The sequence below is a fragment of the Pan paniscus genome, chromosome 18 (genome assembly GCF_029289425.2).
Source record: "Pan paniscus chromosome 18, NHGRI_mPanPan1-v2.0_pri, whole genome shotgun sequence".
Lineage (NCBI taxonomy): Eukaryota > Metazoa > Chordata > Mammalia > Primates > Hominidae > Pan > Pan paniscus.
In genome coordinates this window covers 66,244,445-66,265,304 of record NC_073267.2, presented here as the reverse complement: position 1 = coordinate 66,265,304, position 20,860 = coordinate 66,244,445, and the positions used below count along the sequence as shown (strand labels likewise).

The 20,860-nt window shown below is 39.9% G+C and overlaps 1 protein-coding gene across 4 annotated transcripts in view; it reads right to left on the bottom strand.

The window, feature by feature from the left end:
• The window catches only part of NUP93 (nucleoporin 93), a 113,258-nt gene that overhangs the window by 51,508 nt on the left and 40,890 nt on the right, over window positions 1–20,860 (bottom strand). The window contains exon 1 of one of the 4 annotated variants that reach the window (XM_034940219.2): window positions 11,492–11,845. The exons of 2 other annotated variants lie outside the window; for them this stretch is intronic. The gene's annotated coding sequence lies outside the window, so the exon portion shown is untranslated. Of the gene's footprint in view, window positions 1–9,843; window positions 10,016–11,491; window positions 11,846–20,860 lie in introns of those variants that run through there. One more of the 4 variants, XM_034940220.3, reaches the window with a different exon arrangement.

Genomic DNA, 20,860 nt, shown 5'->3' with positions numbered 1-20,860 from the left:
TGACTTCCCTTTCCTACCCATGTGTTTCCTTTCTCTCCAAACTCCTTCTCCTGTGATACGCCTCTCATGCCTCACCCAGGAGATGTACTCGTATAGCTTATGGGAAAATGAGTTCTCTGGAGAAGGGAGCTGGAATGTGAAGGATGAACTGGCTCCCTGCCACTGAGATGCCCCGTGGGTACAGAAAAGGCCCAACAGTTCACCTCCCACTGGTAGATGCCAGCATCTAATGATGACCCCCAGAGCTCCCCATCACTACTATCCCTTCATTCCCATCAACAAGTACTTGTAATTGCTCACAGTCCCCCATTTGATCCTTCTGCTGTGGGTCAGCTCAATAAAGAACACCTCCCAAAACATCTGCAGGCCAGCTAGGTAAACTAACTCCTCCTGACTTCCCCATCTGTGTACTGCTCCTCACTGCCAGGGTGCTGAAACAGACCCTTGCCTAACTGGCTCCTCAAATGTGTTTTGGTTTCCAGCTTTCTATAACACATAATAGCCACCATTCAGGAAGCAATTAAGGGCCAGACACTGCTCTAGGCAATTCAAAGACATTATTGCTAATCCTTTAACAATATGAAAGAACAGACATGATCATCCCACTCTCCCCTACCCCCATCCCCTGCCCCATTTTACAGGTAAGAAGCTGAGATTTCCACATTTAACTAACTTGAGCAAAAATTCCCGACCAGGAAGAGGCAGAGGCAACATTCAAACATAGTTCCGGCTCTCAAGACCAACTATTTCTGAGATACTTAAGGAAGAGTAAACCTCTAAACAGCAAAAATAAAAAAAAATTTCTCTCTCTAAAAGGATGGAACCCAGGAGGAGAGTAAAATTTCCTTAAATTTGTTTTCATCATCAGGCTACTCTTTACAAACAATAAAGTTGAGGCTCAGAGAATGCTTATGGCATACTAATAATAGCTAACACTTAAATGGTGATCACTTTGTGCCAGGTATAAGTGTGTTACACACATCTGGTTCTAGCCCTCATTTTTAACCCAAAGCTACTATCTCTCAATACTACTTAACTGGATCATACTTTGAAGTATATCCTTAATAGAGATTTAAAAGTTGAGTGAGCTGTACAAAACGGTTTCTTGAGCCTCTACCAACTTAAAAGCTCTGTGGGGTTCTATGTCCAGATGACCCAGTTCATACGTAGCAAAGTTCAGACTCAGAACCCAAATTTTGTGACCCCTTGTTTTCCCTCTTCCACGCTCCATGCTATCTCTCATCATAGCAAATCAAGGTGAGATAAACTGATATTTTATGTTTGCACATTTATTCCTCCCCCCCCCCATACATTACATAGGAAAGAAATGAAACAACAAATGTCAAGTTTTTGGCATTCCTTTAGAACAGTGGTTTTCAAAATATGAATCAGAACTCATAACTGGGTCATGAAATCAACCAGTTTTTTGTTTTTTTGTTTGTTTGTTTTTTAAGAGATGGGGTCTCGCCCTGTTGCCCAGGCTGGAGACAAGTGGCACAATCACAGCTCACTGCAGCCTCAAACTCCTGTGCTCAAGTGATCCTCCCACCTAAGTCTCCAGAGTAGCAGGGATTATACATTCTTGCCACATCCGGCCCAATCAGCATTTTTAAATAAAATAAATGCAACAGAGATATGTGGTATGGGTATTGATTTGTGAAACTTTTGTTTCAATTATATATATGTAATTGTATGTGTGTATGAGTCACAGTCTAAAAGCTTGAACTCATTGCTTTAGAGGTCAACACCACAGTGTTCCAAAACAGTGCTATTATTGTTGTAGAACAATAAATGCTACACATCTGTCCAAGCAGTATCTCCAGTCGTGTGTTCCATCTTTGACAGAGAAAGTGCTTCGCTGCCTTGCAATGTATCCTAGCAAAGAACAACCCAGAACGTAACATCGAGGTTAACTTGATTCTCCTAAGGAATGTGTAGTCACATCTCAAGGACCTGGCAGCCAAAGTGGCTCTTAAATGGCTCAGGTCAAGAAAGGCATGAAACTGCCTTATTTTTACCTATCATGCAAACTCTGGGTTTCAGAATACATATGGCAGCTAATTCCTACTGTAGAAAAAGGGAGCGAGCAAAAGGATGTTTTTGCCAAATGGCCAAATTCTCTTGGCTTATTTGTTCCCAAAAGTGAAAACTACAATAAATAAGAGCCTTTGTGAAAAAAAACATTCAGTGTCCACCTTAGCCAGGAAAGTCAGATGGCAAAAAAGTACTCACATTGGTTCTTTCACAGTTCTGTCCTTCCCACCTATAGCAGATAAGTGATTGGACAGTTGGACAGTTACATAGAGTCTGAATTGATGAACATACAAATTTCCTGTTAAAATAAATAAACAAGAGCCTAATTTGGGCTTACAAGGCAACAGTCATGTTTTCATGACATTCAAAACACAAGAGACTATCTCATGTCTCTTTCCATTAAACAGACCAACCAGCAATCCACCATATCAAAATGTAAAAGTGAGGCATCTACAGCAGGCTGAACATTTACCAGAAGGTACCTGGTATGACACAAAACTAGGTGCCGGGTGCTACAAAAATCATGTCTCATTTTAATATGTACAATACATACAAATTAATAGGAAATCTGCAGCCAACATTCCAAATCAAAATAACATCAACACAAAATGAGCAGTGGCATCAGGAATGGTCATTGTTGTTGAAAAACCATTGCTAAGACACAAGCAACAGCTAGAAAGCAATGAAGGAGGAAAGAAAATATAATAAAGCAGTTAAAAATTAATCAATAAAGGATCTGCTCCAAGATAAAACAAGAAGTCCAATAAGTATTGGAATACTGTTGAGTATTCAGTTGGTACTAAAGTTAGTACTTTAGTTAGTGCAATGGAGAAGTACCCACATTCTAAGAAGACAGGAATGTAAGTTGTACCATTACTTTGCTTCAGCTCATTCTAAGTAAAATATTCCCTGAACCTCTCCCAAACCTTCTTGCCAATTTCTGAACAAATGAATGACCTCTTCTAAAAACTTCTCTTGGATAAAATTAGTACAAAGATAAAAAACTACTTATGGAGAAAATGAGGAAGGATGAAATAAGATACTGTTTTCAGATGAGCACAACAGAAATCCTACCAGTACCTGGAGAGCCTCTGGGCTTATCAGACGGTGTGGACTCGCTTTTCATTAGCTCCCTTTTGTGGTGCCTACACGGAGAGCGCCTCAAGGATTTTTTCAAGTGCAAAGAGATGTTCATTACTGATAAAGCCCAGAAAATGAACAGAGAAATTTTTTAATTTGAGCAGTTTCAAGATTTGGGTGAACTTCTATAAGGGTTTATAGCATGTTTGGTTATTTCATTAGACACTATTACTGCAATAAAATAAGAATACATAAAACGTCAGCTTACAAGGCCCATGAGAAACTGAATTTCCTTCTGCAAGGAATACAGACTGAATAGCAAAAGTCCAGGCTCTATTCTCCAACTCAGATATTTAAAGTCCCACTGCTTGTTTTTTTGTTTTGTTTTGTTTTGTTTTGAGATGGAGTTTTGCTCTTGTTGCCCAGGCTGGAGTGCAGTGGCACCATCTGGGTTCACTGCAACCTCTGCCTCCCAGGTTCAAGCAATTCTCCTGCCTCAGCCTCCTGAGTAGCTGGGATTACAGGCGCACACCACCATGCCCAGCTAATTTTTTGTATTTTTAGTAGAGACAGGTTTTCAGCATGTTGGCCAGGCTGGTCTCGAACTCCTGACCTTAGGTGATCTGCCTGCCTCGGCCTCCCAAAGTGCAGGAATTACAGGTGTGAGCCACTGCACCTGGCCCCACTGCTTGTTTTCTACAAAAATTTTAATACTTTAAATTGTTTGTTCACAGATTGCATATATAACTTCAAAAATAACCCTGCAGAAAGCAGTGCTAAGCAGGCAGAGCTGACATTCGCCAACTGTAATATGTTTTTAATGCTGTTATATGATTTCTTGCTGTGCATTTATGCAAAAGCCTAGCTGCTCTCATTCAGCAGGTGGCAGCAGACGCTGTAAGAGTGGCTGTGGAGTTCCACCATTTGCCAGCTCAGCAGATCCATCACTGCTGCAGGCAGCTCTGGAGCCACAGGTGGCAGACCTTGGCGATATAACATGGCACTGTGTGGGCACCAGGCCATCTGTCACTGTCAGACTGCTGGGTCCCATTTTGTACATGGTTTCTGCTATTGGGCTAAAAAAAAGGTTCACACAATTATGTGATGGATTTGTGTCCATTAAGGCAAAACAAATTATTTGCCCCCATGATTTAAATTGGTTTTCAGAATGGTCTATAAGTTCTCACAGGTTAAAGAGAATTGAATGTGCATAAGGTGATTCAAAACCTGACAACACATGGCACTGGGCAATGCCTCCTTCTGGACCAGCAAAGGGCTTTACAGGCAACACTTTAGCCCAAGTGTGCTGGCATGCTTGGTCCCTTCAGGGGCATGCCATTACAGCTGTGATATAACTCCATTTGCACCTTTGCCTTCTGGGAAAGCCACAGGCCTTAGAGACACTAATGTAAGTCTATCCAAATGCCTTTTGCAGACCCTACCTACTACCACCCCTCCACCTCCCAAAAAAGAAAAAAAAATTATCATGCAACAAAAACCCAACTTCAAAGATTTCAGCATCGGGTAAAAAAAAAATAAATAAATTAAGAGGTGGGACTCACCATGATCCAGAGGTGAAAGCTACAGGGAAAGTCATCTGCAATAATGGGGACATGCCATTCCTGTGGTGGGGTACTGAGGAGACCAGAGATGCATGACACATCTCCCTTGTCAACACAATGTAGGCACATAACTACTAGATGGCTCTTCTGATACCTACACCACAGTATCAAGCTAGGGCTGCTTAGTGCATCTGTTGCTGCACTTGGGGAGGAAGGCCAAGGTTAAGGGCATTCCTATGATGGCCATTTAAATCTCCGTGCTACTACTGCAAAGCCAGTTCTGCCCTTTTCAGGGGCCCTGGGGCATTTCTGTTATTTGCACTTCTCTCTCTGGTCATCCCAGGAAGCAGTCCTTCCAGCTCAGTTACTGAAGGGCTCTGAGACTCCGTATGGAGTGCAAACAAGTTAAGGGCATAATATAAATGAATAAAATGATAAATGATGGCCACCCAGGCACTAATGGAAAAAATGCTTCTCAGCAGAACCTCCCTCTTCTCCAAAATCCAGCAAAGCCCTATGCTACCCTTTTAGGGTTGTAGAAGCAACTTTCCTTTGGAGGTCACAAGAGGCATAGGGAAAGGAATTGACTGCTCTGTACTGCTACTTTACCACCTCCAGAAAATCAGGCCAGAGCCCGTGTCCTAGTGAGAAGGGCTGTGATGCAGCAGGATGTGCCAGGCTGTGGTGGAAGGGCCTCTGCTGGCCATCCTCTCTCTCCTCTCCTGGGAGGGTAGGGGAAGCAGGACCGACAGAAGTCCAGTGGGGGAGGGAGAGCAGCCAGGCAACTGCTGTCAGACTGCTGAGGTAACCCCAGGAGAGAAAGCAGGGATAACTCTGAGCATTTTATCCCCCTCCCGCAATCACTCCAAAAAGGTTAGGGCTAAACTTTGGAGACACAAGAAAAGAGAGGATTTGGAAGAGAAAATGGTTCAATCTAGCTTCACAAATGGAATATTAACAGTGTGTCACAGTATGTCTGGCTTCAAAGAGCAGCAGCAGAGCCCTCTCCTCACCCAAGGTATAAATAGATCTAAAAAATATTAATCACATAGTCACGCTAAGGTGATGGGCAAGATAAGATAAGGAAGATACATTCAGGGATGATAAAAAATGCTTCAATATGTCTTCAGGGAACTGATTTCCACCTTGGAAATGCATTAATCCACTTCCAAAGGACTCTGGATGCTAAAACCGCACTGCAGTATAAAATGGGAATGCATCAATAGTGGCCTTTATCATGACCAGCATTCCTTCCCACAGCTCCCGAAACCCACCCTACAAGAACCCACTAAAGCAATTCTTTACTATTTAAAGCACACACACAGATCCCCAGCTTTGTCATATCTAGTGTCTTTTTCCCTTTGGAAAAAAGAAACAAAAGCAAGATTTGGGGGCCACGAGCAGGAAAGGATAGCAGAGGGTGTGTCTCGCAGTCAGTCAGGAAGGAGCTGAGCAGCTTTGCCAGGCTGGTTTCTACAGTGCTCAGGATTAAGCCTCGAGTTCTACTTAGCAAGCACAAGGAGCACTGTTAGTCAGGACAATGTTTGGGAACCAAGTCTCACATTTCCCTGCTGGTATACGGTGTCAGTCATTTACACTGCAGTCGAAAATCACAGCTCCTCCTGCTATGCAGCAATGCTTATGCTGATGGGATTGGAGCACCAATCATCACAGATCTGTTACAGAAAAGGGAGCTCTGGTTTTGCTGCAGTTTCTTCTTATTCAAACATTCTTTCTTCAAAAATGGATTTGTTTGGAGACTACTAAAACAAACAGACCTTCCCTTTTGTAATTTCCCGTTCTCTTAAATGGAATTCGTCAAGGTATTCCTTTGTTAACAGTATTGGTGATTTCACACTCTCTAAAACCTTAATTAAGTTTGGAAACATTGTGACTTTACCCTGTCAGAGCTGAGGAATACTGCAGAATGCAACACTCACCATTGTCACCACAGGTATGGAAAACTGGAAACACTGCTTAGCTGGAGTGGCAAATACAGGCAACAGAAAGAGAGATGGTAAGACCATTATTCAAATACAAATTGCCTGAAACTGACAGCGAGCTAAAACCTTTCACCTAGCTCATCCTTACTGGGAGGAGAAGGGGAGACTCTGCCCTGCAGGACCCCTCAAACCTAGAGTTAAAAAGGTTGTGACCCACTAAAAGGACATGTCAGAATGCCTGGCTCCATCCTAGCTTACAGCACATGAATGTAACAACTCTGCCCATCCCAGGGGACTTCACCGTTCATGCCGAGCCAACACAATGGACCCAAAAGCTCAACTTGCAAGATAGAGTTTATTTTTAAATGTTTGTTTATAAATGCTTAGCATCTTCAACACAGGCCCAGCAAGACTCCAAGCACAGCTCTGTAAGTAATTTCTGGCACAGCTGAAAAGGAACATCTCTGTGAGTTAGGTTGCTAAGGCAAAGACAAGACAGACTTTGCTGAAAGCTCAATCCATTAGATCAATCAGTCACCAGCAAGCTGGCAGAGACAGACATGGAGTCAGATGCAGACAGAAACACAGCGCAGCACAGATTAGGAGTCAGGTGGTCCAGATTTAGGGCAAAATCGACTGCTTTCCAGATGTATGACCTTGAGAAAGTTATTTAACTGCAGTTAAGCCTTCCTTTACTTAACTATAACATGAGCTGATTGCACTAAACCCTAAGGCCAGCAACAGAACTCCAACTTCATGAGAGGTGGCAACAGGTGAGAAATCAACACTGTCATTACCACTATGACTATTGTTCACATGCAAAATAATCCATACCTTGAACCACAAAAGAAAGAAAATAAGCTTTGTTTTTGAAGGTGGCCAAAATATATATTTCATATATAAAATAACTAAAACCCACAAAGAGCTAGAATGAAAACCAGAGACAAATAACATAGTTTCGTAGGAATGCTACTTCACCTCACCATAAAGAAGCACACTGTCCTTTGTTTTCTAAAAATTCACCCTATGTTGGAAGGAGTAAATTTTTATACTAAAAAAGAAAAAGAAAGCATAAGGCAAGGCATTTCAGAAGTATTAACACAAAGTACTTTAAATTCTATTTTAACCATACTTGCCATCAATTTCTTAGAAGGAACATTTGAAGCCATCTACATATAGTGCTAATTAAATCTTTACTTCGAAAATCTCAAAATTTTTATCTTCTAACAATAAAAAGTGGCTGTAAATAGGCAAGGCAGTGCTCCTAAAGGTGTCTTCGAACTTAATTTAAAGAAAATAATTCGTGCGGTCCACCCCTTATCACAGTGTTCCTGGTGACGCCATTTTACTCCTTCCTCTCTGCCATCTTAGTACCACGGAATGTTTCCTAGCGAGCTGGCTGACATGCTTGCTTATCCACATTATGGTACTGCCAGAGCAGTAAAAGGTTTGATACAAATACATTTTTTGTTGCAAAAAGAACCAATCCCTGACTATTCACTATCAGCCAGGCTAAAATTTCATGAGAAAACTGAAGAGTTTCCAGATTGAAGAGGTTCAGGAATCCCCTACAAGTACCAGAAAGGAGAGGCTCTTCCGAGCAGCCAAACTTGAGTAGACCATGGTGGAGGCAAAGAAAATAGGAAGAAACTGGGTCTCTCCTACCTCCCCCAGGGTACTTAATACCTAGCCTTATTATAAAGCCAAAAAAAGGAAAAAAGACCAGGATCTTCAACCAAGTTTTACTGCAAAAATTTCAAAGGGAGGCTTTGTGATACCCCCCATGTCATCCAACCAAACAAATCTGCAGTTAAAATGGAGTTCTAATTTGCTGACCTAAAACTCTTTCATTTTAAGGTGCAAGCCTCATAAAAACCAAGGGAAAAGAATCCCTTTGCATTCTACCATATATTTAAACATGTTAAATGCTGTCCCCATAATTAAAAATAGGTTTTGTGAGTGATTTTAGCACATGATTTTAATTATTCATCAGTAATTTAAGTTAATGAGAAGTATGAATTTATCACTAGTCATAAATGGAAATGACACTTGAGAGGAAAAAGAAATCTGAGATCTAGGCTCTTATTCCGTAAGTTAATATTTGCGCCACAGATTTATGGATCTTGTAGGATTCTAACCTGGGCTTACAACAACCGAACCTTCCTATGTCAATGAAAAGGCTGATGTGAAGAAAATCATTGTCTCCCTAGTTTCCAACATCTATTAATTAGAGAAGACAGCACTCAGTGAGTAGGATAAACAGGAGCTAGTGCAACAAGAGCTAGAAGAACAGCTGGCTTTATAAATTTGATATCAAGTTAAAAGGATTTTCAGATACCCAGTTCTGTGAAGCTTCAACTCCTGAAACAGCTAATAAAGCATGTTGAGCAAATTCTTCATGGTAAAGTTTACTATAAAATACATGCACTATAAATTCTTCAGGGTTTAAAAGATAAAAATTCTTCAGCCTTTAAAAGAAACACAAATCAAAGTTAAAATCCACTTGTTTCCTCTTAGTAACAGTATAAAGGAACAAAGAAATAAGCCGGGTCAAATCCAATTAATTTTAAGAATCAAGATTTATAAGCTTACAATTACAAACAGGAGTTTTACACAAGCAGCTTTGAAGTCACAACTATTAATTAAGCAGAAGGCACTAAAAATTATCCCCATGAGTGAGAGTGAAAGCCTCAATCTATTGATCTTTGAAAACAAAAATCTTGTTTTGTCAAAACATTTGTTTCTTGTGTATTTTAATCAGCTATTATAGGTCATTAACCCGGAAGCATTTTCATTAAAAACAAGAGCAAAAATAAGACACTAAAATTAAAATCCAGCAATTCTTTTCAGGAATGGAAAACAGACTGCTTTTAAAAGACAGTGAAAAGAAACCTGAACTCTTTTAAATTTACTATATTCAGATTTCTTTTTCCTCTCAAGTGTCATTTCCATTCATGACTAGTGATAAATTCATACTTCTCATTAACTTAAATTACTGATGAATAATTAAAATCATGTGCTAAAATCACTCACAAAACCTATTTTTAAGTATATATATCACACCTGGTTTTTGAGAAATACATTAAAAAAAAATCCAGTGTAATGCAGAACCTCTGCGTTACACTTTTCATATTTGCAGCGTTCATTTAAAAGTCTATTTTGCATATTCAACCAAAAGCAAATTTTCAACCTCTCCCCGTTATATGAGTACAAGAAATACTTACTGTAGACAAAAGAATTCCATTTTCTTTCTGGGAATATTCTCCACCTTCCTAAAGAACTCCTCTATACAATGTGCAAATTCATTTTCTTAGTTTTACAGTAACAAAGCTCCTGTGCCATGGAACCTAATGTAAATGAAATGGCCTTGCAGCTGCCTTCAGAATACAGCTCACCTCGACCATGATACAGCTAATTGTTAAAAATGGTGGCTGAGACATTTTCCATACATTAAATTAAGCAGCTCTGATGAAGGCGCTGGCATCCACCCACTTCAGACAAAGGAAAATAATTTGCAACTGTACCAAGGCGTGGATAATTGAGTCATCTCCCATACAGGGTCAGTGTTAGAGGTTTCCTCCATCTTTACAAAATGCAAACCACATCTCATTGTCTCATCTCAGAAATCGATTCTTTGCAATGCTGCACTGGGTCAGAGTTTCAAAGGAATCTTAGTCATGGGTAAATCCAGAACTCCAATGTCAAGAGGAGCCGAATTCTCACAGTTCCTCTCCCTCTGCTGAGCAGCTCTCCTGTATTCCCCAATTGACAGCTCCTCAAGTCTTCCTATTGTTAAGAGTAAAGAAAGTCCCCACACCTCCAAAGGGAAATAAACCCCTCAACTAGGGTGAACAATTTCCAAGTACATGCTTCAGAAAGAGGTCCAGACCCCACAGGTCCCACAATACAAATACATTCCTTAGGATAAAAAGCCATATGCATCATCATATTTTGTTGTTGCTTTTAAGAGAAGACAACAAACAAGCTGCTTTTTAATGCCGAATTAAATGTATTGTATCTTTGATATTAAGGTATTAAAAGTATTGCAGGCAACATTTATAATTCTATCACCCTCCAGATAATGCTTACATGACTTAGGAAGTTTTCATTTCACTTACACAAATTATATTCTCTAGCCAAAAATTTGAAATATACTTAAAGGACTCCTATGATCTCTTTTGAGGCTGAATTTAAGAAATAAAAAAGAACCATCTCAATTTAAATTGCCAATATTTAGTAAATACTTAGGAATCCTCCTCTTTGGTGTTACTGTTTAGTTCTTCTCATTTCAAGCCTTATGCTAAAACATTTCCTGTGAGATAGTTCAAAAAAATCTCTAATAGTACTTTTTCCCTAATCACCAAATATAAAGGACTGAATTCCTAAAGAATCCTACACACAGACACACCACACACACAAACAAACACACACACGCATTCACTCTCACCTGCAATCCCAAAGAAGGATCTGGTTTTAGCAAATAAAATAAATTCTATTTTCATATTCCACCTCATACAAGAATTTTGCACTTCACATGTATCTCCTTTAAAAATCCTAAAGACCACACTACTTGCTACTTAAAGAAGAAGTTCACAAAAATCCCAATAACCAACTATTTAAATATTTAAGCAAATTCTGCCCCACCCAATACATTTTTAAAAGAAAAATACTAGAATGGCAAGATACAAATCTGAACAATTCTCAGAAGAATCAAGTACTTCTTCTATCAAATGAGTTAACTGCTTCCAAATTTATCTCAAATTTTCAACAAACCAAGACCTTGTCTTTCAGAGGCACTGCAACAACATGCTGCCACTCTATTTACCAGGGTGCATTTGTCTTAATTTCTTTACAAAACACGGCCAATCCTACCTGCAGCTCTTAAATTTAAGGAGTTACAGAACGGTCGATGCTGTCGATCACTGCAGCTCTTCCATACCTTCTTACATGAGATGAGCTCTGTCGGAACCAGTGCTCAAGTTTTTCCCACCCCAAACTGCCTGAATTGAGGGATGGGGGTGGGGAGAAGGACAGAGAGAAGAGAAAAAGAGAGAAAGAAGAAAAAGGAAAAGAACAACCCCTCTGCAAGTGCTGATGTGACTGAAGCACTAAAGAGTCAAATTAAACAATGAGATTGCAGGGTCCCTTTAAAAAGGGTGCACTGCAGCCCCCGGAGCACAGCATCACCATTCGTTGTGCGCTACACAAATTCAGAGAAGTCAGCCATCAGTTTGAAAGCACAAACTGATGGGAGTAACAGTTTATAGGTTACAGAAGGGTATTTTATTGTTAACGGACTGTACCAAGTTAAGATTTAAGAGGGGGAGAGACAACATGTAGGCAAGGAATGCTATGATACTTTTTTTCCCCAACCCAAACCACTGCAATTACTCTGATGTGAATCTTTGATGACTTCCGACATCTTGCATGGTTAATAATTGCTTCAGCTGTCATGTTTGGTTAATGTGGAAAATGCATTTGCTGCATTGTGATGCAGTGCTGTGGCCACAGATTGTAACACCAGTTGTGAAGCTGGTCCCTTAACTGAGCAGCAGGAATTTGCACATGCCATGATGCTAAAATAAATGGTAGTTAAAAGATTTTATACAGCAGCAGACAGATTCTGCCATTTTAGTCTACAGTATGTGTAGATACAACATACAGAAGCATCTCGGATCATTGTGCCCTTGTCAATTGTACTGTCCTTCAAGCAGAACAGTAAATTCGCCATCTTAAATGTTTGGCCTCTTAGTAGTTAAAAGATTTTGATACTGTTTAAATAACTATTCAGATTAATTATAGCTTTGAAAAGAACAGAGGTTATTTGCATTTCAGGAATATACAGCCAATGAAACTGTCACTGACACAGGAAAATGCAGACCTTTTATTAACATATGCTCAGCTCAACTGTCACTTCTTTGCACAACATTTAGGGGAAAATATATGATGTGTAAGTAATGAATATTCCCATTCTACTGCAATGATTTTTAAAAGTGCTCCTCAGGAAGGGATTTTTTTCCTCCACGTTTTAACATATAACCTGAAAATTGAAGACTACATTAAAATATTATCATGATTTTCACTGTCAAAAAAGGAAATTCAGTGCGGCAAACAACTGTACAATTACAGGAAAGCTTGTGAAAAAGCAAAGATAGAGCCACGCTAAGACCAAGGCACCAGATGATTAAAGTCAGGCTGGTCAGGTGATGGGCCATCATCATGGTGCAGACTGCAAAAGGAAAATAGAACCATTCTCTCCTCAAAAACAAAAACCACAAACCCTAAGATTGCAATCTGTTGGTTGCAAAACCAACATCTATACTGCAGAATCTGAAAGACACATAATATTTGCCAATTTCATGATGTATTTTTATATAAATATTAACTTGGCTATTTAGCATACAGAATTTGACTACTGACGGTTCTTACTCACCTACCATCATCATTTTTGTATTTTAAGAAGCAAAACCAACTTACATTGCTCCTTTAAAAGAATAAATATAATTAACTTACTTCTTACATCAGAACTTTTGCCAATTAAATAAATACCCAGAGTTGAGATGTTTCAGACATTTCTGCCTTACAAAAACAAACAAAAAACCCCAACTAAACTAAAAAGAATGAACATAGGAACACACTGGTGTCTGAACAGTGAATAACAATGAAAGAACTTATGTTACAAGCATAAAAATCAACTCATGATTTCCTTTGTTTTATTCATTGTGATAACACCAAATGCATAATTTGGAGGTGCATGTGTTAACAAGCACTGTAAAGCTGAAGAGCTTTCTAGTTTTCTTACCCTAACTTAAAATTAACTGCACCAACAGTGCTATGTGGTGCCATAGCAGATGTCACAGTAGTTGTAGCTAACATTCAACAATCAAGCTTTTTTTGTTCCAGACCCAATACAAGGTACCACTAACAGCTGAGAAAACTGCACAAGGAGGGAGGGAGAAACGTGTGTGTTGAGGGTAGCTTTGAAATTAACCAGGCTCAGCTTATGCTCCAATTACTGAACAAAAGACAATCCTGGGGGACCTCTCTGAACCAGTACAAGAAGCAAACTCTTTTGTTTCTGATCAAATAAATACTGTACTGGAGCATGGTGGATATATAGCAATAGGAGTCTCTGCCTGGGGATGAAAAGAACCCGAAGACCCAAGTGTGGTTAAAGTCAAACTATTTCACGGATGTAAAACCTGTTCCCAAGGGATACATCTGAGGTTCACTACAGGGGAGTAAGAAAACCCTCTTTATTTACTGAAAAAAACTTCACCAAGTCACTGTTAAGACATTTTTCCTCTTTAGTATTGCCAACAAATAAATTAAGAGGGTATTTCTTTATGCTAGAATAAATTCTAAATCAGCTCAGCCCCTTCTTCCTCCAACTACGAGTATCCTAAGGAAACTAGATGAGTGGCTGGCTTGGAGTTGCAAGATATGCTGGCTGGAAAGGACCTCTGAGCAGAAGTGTTAACTATCCTGCCTTCAGACCCCAGATGCCTGAATAGGTAAGGAGGTCACAACAAAAATGCTACAAAGAAGCCACCTTACAAAGGAGGTGCTTCTCTACTTATTCGTCACTAACTGAACATAAAGTGATCTATTCCTAAATTTGGTAGTCCATTGTTTAATTTTGTATTTTGGCTTTACATAACCCTAGACACCAAAAACTAAAGCAAAAAGAAAAGGGTTAAAAACTAACGGGTCCAGCATTCATTAATATAAGGGATTAAAGTGGGCTCACTTAAACAAATGTAGAGATTACAGTCTAGAAAAGGGAGCTATTGAACTTTTGTGGTTCAAGTGGAACTATAATAATTGCCAGGTAAAATAATATTCAAGTGAACAACTGTAGAGCTCTACAGTACAGTGACCATATATAGAACTTTACCCAGAAAAACTTTTACAGATACTTGGTGGGCTCTGCTCTGTCTTCTGCCAGGTTCTCCAGGCTGCTGGGAAGATCAATAGTACTGGTGGGTAAGTGCTTTTAAGAGTAAAGAAGGAAGCCAGGTGAGGCTGAGTGATGACTCCCTCTATGAGCAAACTCCCAGCTTTCTGAGATATAGCTGGGAGAGCTGGGTCCCTGCTCCCTTTCCACCCCACCACTACCAACCTCCTCCTGGCTTCTTCTCCTCACTGAGACCTTGGCCCTTTGCCTCCTGCTAAACATTTCTCCTATTACACATTCATTTCTACTGCCACAATTCTTCTCTCTAGGCCTGTGGCTCTTGAAAATTCTGTATGGAGCTGTTTTCTGAGAAATTTTCTTACCCCATCTCCAAATGCTTCAGGAGCATTTCCACAGTGATAGCTTACCAGAACATCAGAAACGGAAATGAAATCTCAACTCTCAATCTAGTTAATCTTCCAATTCCTTAGCCTCAACAAAAAGCACCCATCCTTCTCCTTGCCCCAAACCTCACATAATTTCTGAACATCCTTCTTAAGCCCATCAGGCACCACGTGTGGCAGATGTTTTATCCCAAATGTCCCTCACACATCTTTTTCCTCTGTTTTCTCAGCTACCACATTGGTCCTGGCTGTTGTCACCTCAAAGCTGTATTACTACAATTGCCTCTGAATGTCATCTAGCAGCTATCCTTCCACTGGCCAAACCAACTTCCATAAGTACTGCCATGCCCTCCCTCCTTTCTGCTCAATATTTACCTGCTTCGAAACTTTCGACACCTACCGCCTACACTCCACTGCCTGGCAGTCACTCCTTCCATGTCTGACTGCCCTTCCCTGACAGATTTTACTTCTTAGCACATAACTTCCATTTCTTACCTCCCTGACTTTGGTCAGGTTATTACTCTTCTTTCACTTCCTGCAAGCTAAACCCATTTCATTTTTCAAGGCCCATCTGTTCCAGGGAGTCTTTCCCAACTACCCCAGAATTCACTCGTTATTAACCGCTTCCACGCCTCTGAATTCCCATGGCATTTAGAATCCTGTGTCGCTCTCATTCAGTCTGTCCATCACTTTTCACAGCTTGGACAGTTTGATCTTGCAGGAATGTCGGTGTTGGCTCTATAGGTAGAAGACAAACTTCCAGAGGGCAGCATCCAGAATTTGTATTTATTCGAATTATCTCCATAGTGCTGTCCTTAACGGGCACTGAACAAAACCACTTCTTAACTTTTATTAGTGTCTACTAGGCCCTGCCCAGGTAGATGCAGGCAGTTATACTTAAAGGGGAGCTAAGTATTACTTTTGCTTGTTCTTTCAAATCTTTTCAGCTCCCTGAGATAATTCCAGCCTTAGGTGGTAACATACTAAGGCGGTTCTTGGCCAATGTGCCGAGGCACTAAGCTCTTCTTTGTGACTAAGCATCATTACCAACAGTATTCAATTCCCAAAGTTGGCTTCCTCATTATATGCAACTAGAGCCACGGAAGTTCGGGGAAAATGAGACGGCCTGACCCAAAGTCAGTGGTATGGCATTCACAGCTCATCTGTCCTTACTAATTAGCTGAGAATGAAGAAGCAATTCTGCTAATTTATTGCAGACATTTCATCCTGAATATTATTTTAAGTGAGGAACACCAGATTTAGGCAGTCAATAAAAAAAAAGAGAAGATTTCTGCACAGCCTTATTTAGCACTAAAACAAATTACAGTTCATTCTCTCTTGCTGATACCCAAACTAGACTGCCCAGGAGTTAAGAAACAACAGGGAAAAGTAAGCTTTCCCAGCTAATAAGTTCCTGCTGCCCCAGAGTGGTGGTTCTGACTTTGATATGACTATAAACCAAAAGGGTGAGAGCAGGGTTTATAAGTGGGCCAGATACGAAATGCACCTCGGTGAAAGAAATTTCAGAAGTAAGATTTCCATTTTAAATGTGTTTTCAAGAAGTAGTTCCCCAATAAAAGCAATTACTAATGGGAAGAGGCTAAAATGGGAAGAGGAAGTATAGTCCTCAATATTTCTCCAGGGCAATTCACTACAGTTTTAAGCAGCCTTCCAGATTTCTAAAAATCAAAATGGGAAAGGCTCTTTTCCTATCAGTCTGTCTCTGTTTCTGTCACACACACACACACACACGTGCGCGCACACACACACACGCTCACTCTCTCTCTCAGCATCTATTAAGCCTTGGTATTTAGACAGAGGGAACAAATGAGACTTTCAGCAAGAACTTGCAGAATATGTGAAGAAGTTCTACCACAGTAAAAAATAAATGAAATAATAAGATATATGTTAACTGGATTCATAGCCACAAAATTTCAGGCACAAAGAGACTCAAACTCAGGTTCTGGCCCAGGTCCTAGCTTTGGGCCCAAGACCTGGCTTTCTTGTTTCCTTACAGAGAGAGCTCTTGGCACAGCACTATGGGACACGTACTGAGAAAAACTGCATGGGTGCCTGCTAGAGCCCCAGATTTCATGGAATTTTAAGTCATTACATGGGGGATGGTGGTGGTTGCACAAGAACGGCTTCTAGCTTGTTAATTCTTGTTACCAATGTACTTTTCACAACAGATGTATTTCTTGCCAGGTTGATTGTAAATAGAATTCTTTTAAACAAATTCTATTTTAAATTCAGCAGGGAAGCTGTTATTTGAAGGAATACTAAAGCTGAACATTGTCCCAAGGTTTCTTTTACAAATCTAGATATTCAGATTTGGATTTGCTTATTAAAAGCAGAGTCCATCATAATTTTACTATTATGTTAAAGAAAAGACACTAAAACCTTAATTTTTATATAGTTTTTGCACATATTTATTATTTGTGCTACTATCTGGAAAACAGTGATATGGCCAGATACTGGTAAGAAAAATACAAAATAAAAGACTCCTCGACAGAAAGAAAAGGTTTATTAAAATTATCCAACCCTCAACGATTTAAACAAGGGGGAAAAAAACTGTATTTCTTTCATTATCAGGTTATAATTTTACACACTGACATAAATAGAATGTAGCTTTCTCAAAGTTTTCTATGAAGAAAACTTAAACGCAAAATTCTATTTTTTCATCAATCCCTATTATAAAATTGAAAATAGCATTCCTCAAAGCAATAAAAAAAAAATCTGGCACCAACAAATAAAAGTATATTCAAGGATATAAACTTTAAGAAAAAAAAAATATATATATAAAATAACCAGAGTAAAAATGATAAGAAATGACAGTAAAATGAATTTGAAACAGCAACTATGGTGATGACCTGTGGGTTACTGGTCCTACATAAATGGTGCAAGAGGTGAGGGGGCCCCTGCCTTTCTTTACCCCTACTTCAGGTCAGGATAGACAACCATGGCAAGGGAGGGGTGGCCTTGTCTATGGGGCCCTATAAAATACTGGGTTGGGCTTTCATCGCCATACCTGTGCCCTCCTTATCTCAAAATAGGTGCACAAGGATCTGCAATTCTAACATTTTTCTGGGAAAAACAGGCTGATTCTAAAATCCGCTTTCCCCACACTGTTCTCTCCATCAGGCTTCCAGCAGGGACGGGCAAATGGTTTTAAAAACAATGGCCCAGTTTTATCGACATGCTTCTTAACAGTAAGTCCTCCAGCAAACTACTGAGGAGACCAAAAAGTTTCCAGTTCTACTACTTTGCCATCTCACACCCTTAAGATACTGGAGCATTTTAAGTAGCCAGTTTCCCTCAGGAAAACCTACAACACTGAAACTGTAGTAAGAATGGGGACTATATTATATCTACTTAAAGTGCTTAACACAGCATCATGCACAGAATAAGTGCTCAACATGACTGATTAACCTATAAATTGCTGAGTATTATTATTCAGAAGTTCTAGAAATGTCTACATAACTCCAGATGGTCATCAGCCTTTTCCAACTGTAGTGTTTCTTGGCAAACTATCATTTAGCATTTAATCTGGTGAAGTGTTCCTATGAAGCTACCTACACATTACTAGAACTTAATTCGGGCTGGGCGCGGTGGCTCACATCTGTGATCTCTGCACTTTAGGAGGCCAAAGTAGGTGGATCGCTTGAGCTCAGAAGTTTGAGACCAACCTGGGCAACATGGTGAAACCCCATCTCTAACAAAAATACAAAAAATTAGCCAGGCATGGTGGCATGTGCCTGTAGTCCCAGCTACTCGGGAGGTTGAGGTGGGAGAATCACTTGACCCTGGGAGGTGGAGGTTGCAATGAGCAGAGATTGCACCACTGCACTCCAGCCTGGGCAACAGAGCGAGACTGTCTCAAAAAAAAAACCAAAAAAAACAAAAAAAACCTTAATCTGGTGACTGATAGGACTACCCACATATGATTTCTAAAATCAAGCAGTGATCAAGTCCAGTGGAAAGCATACTGAAGCTAGAGTCAGAAGAACTGGGTTCTAGGCAACCAAATCATCCACCTCATGCCTCAGTTTCTTCATCTGCGAAATGAGAAAATACCACCACACCAGCATAAAGTAAGAGCACTGCATATATTTTCAACTATCTATACAATAGGATTCTCTTCAAAGCCAAGAGAAGCCATTTCAAATGATTTCTAAAACACAGGCAGCACATTTTAATACATTTTTCAAATATGCAGACTGATTTAGACATTTCCAAAGAAATACTTATTCTGCTTCTCTGCTTTCTCTCATGGCATCTGTTGTTACTAGCAGCTAAGGAAAAGTAAAATCTAATGTCATTAACAGTAGACCCAAGATCCCTAGCACACATTTAATGGTGGGGGTGGGGGGCATACAGAGAGAAGCAAATGAAAAGGTGAACAAAATGAGAATGAGAGGAGCTGGGAAAAAGGCAGAGAAATCAGGTTAATGAATAAAAACAAGTCCATCTTTCATCTCTCCTGGCTCCTACTGATGGCAGACGGTGTATTTAATCTGCTGAGAGACCAGATTTAAGGCCTCCTTTTGGCATAGTCCATCCATGAATTATTAACATTTGCAGAAGCAACAGCACATCCGCTCACAGCAATCAGAGAGGATAATGATGATTAACTAAAATGGGATTATTAATCCTCCCACTTCCCTTTCCCATGTCTCCCTCTCTTCTTTATTCTCCTCTGGGCTCTGACTACTTTTTAGGTAGTATATTTTGAGCTACAGCCTTAATATCAGATTCAATACCTCTATGATGAAAACAATTATAACTGACAAATTATAAGTCATAAGTTTTTAAATATATATGTTTTAAACACATATTATATTGAACACTATGTCCTTCATGAAGCAAAGATAAAAACAAAGGTGGTTATAAATTCTTTATGGACTCAAACACTTAAAAGATAAATACACTGCTTTGCAGTCTGCTTTGTTTACAGTTTGTTTAGTGAAAATTCAGTATTAGTCCACAGGTGGACTGAGTTTAAAAGTTGGCAGAGACACCTAGAAAAGCAGGTTTACCTACAGTAGACTTCTGTTATCACTTAATTCAGTACATCTCAAGCTGGAGTACTTGCTAAAACACAGACTCTGGGTCGCACCCTCAGAGATTTGGATTCAATAGGTCTGCGGGGAGCCTGAGAATCACATTTCTTAAAAGTTCCCAGGTGATGCTGATGCTGCTGGTCTGAGCGCCACACTCTACAATCACTGACCAAAAGGCTTTTCTCTGGTTGCCAAAGGTGTTCAGGGCAGGAGAGGAATGGAGTAGGAAATTAAACCCAACCTGAGCTAGAAAGTTAATACAAAGACAGAGATGAGATCAGTGGCTCCTTCCCCTTCCTAACCCCCAAGGAAAAGCCTAGATGCCTGAAAGGCTCTGCAATGCGTTTGTTGCTCCAAAATAAACCCCATCCCATAACACTGCCCCATCCTCAAAAAAGAAAGTAGAATGAATAGTTAACAAATAGTGAAAAGCATATATGAGGTTGGGAGGTAGATTAATTTACAACTTCATTTCCGAAACACAAGAAATGCAACCAAATGTATTCTTTTCCTTGGTCAGTTTCTTCCCCGTTCTCCCCCTACTTAGATTTGGCTTTAATGTATAATCAATCATCTAATAATAAATAAGTTGCAACTCTCACCTCAAACCTTGGCTTACTAAGTACTTGTGAGGAAAAACCAATTCAAACTGTGTCTACTCTGCTCTCACCACACAATGACAATCAACACAGAAGACTTCCTTTTGGGTTTTTATGGAAGCTTCCTTATGTAGGCATGCCTGAGTAAACCACTGGCCACTGGTGATCAACTTAACCTTCAGATCCTCTCTCTTCCCAGCAGGCTGGAGGAAACAGGGTCCAAGACCAATTACATATTTCGCACTATCACAGTACTGTAACAGAAAACTCTTACAGGCCCT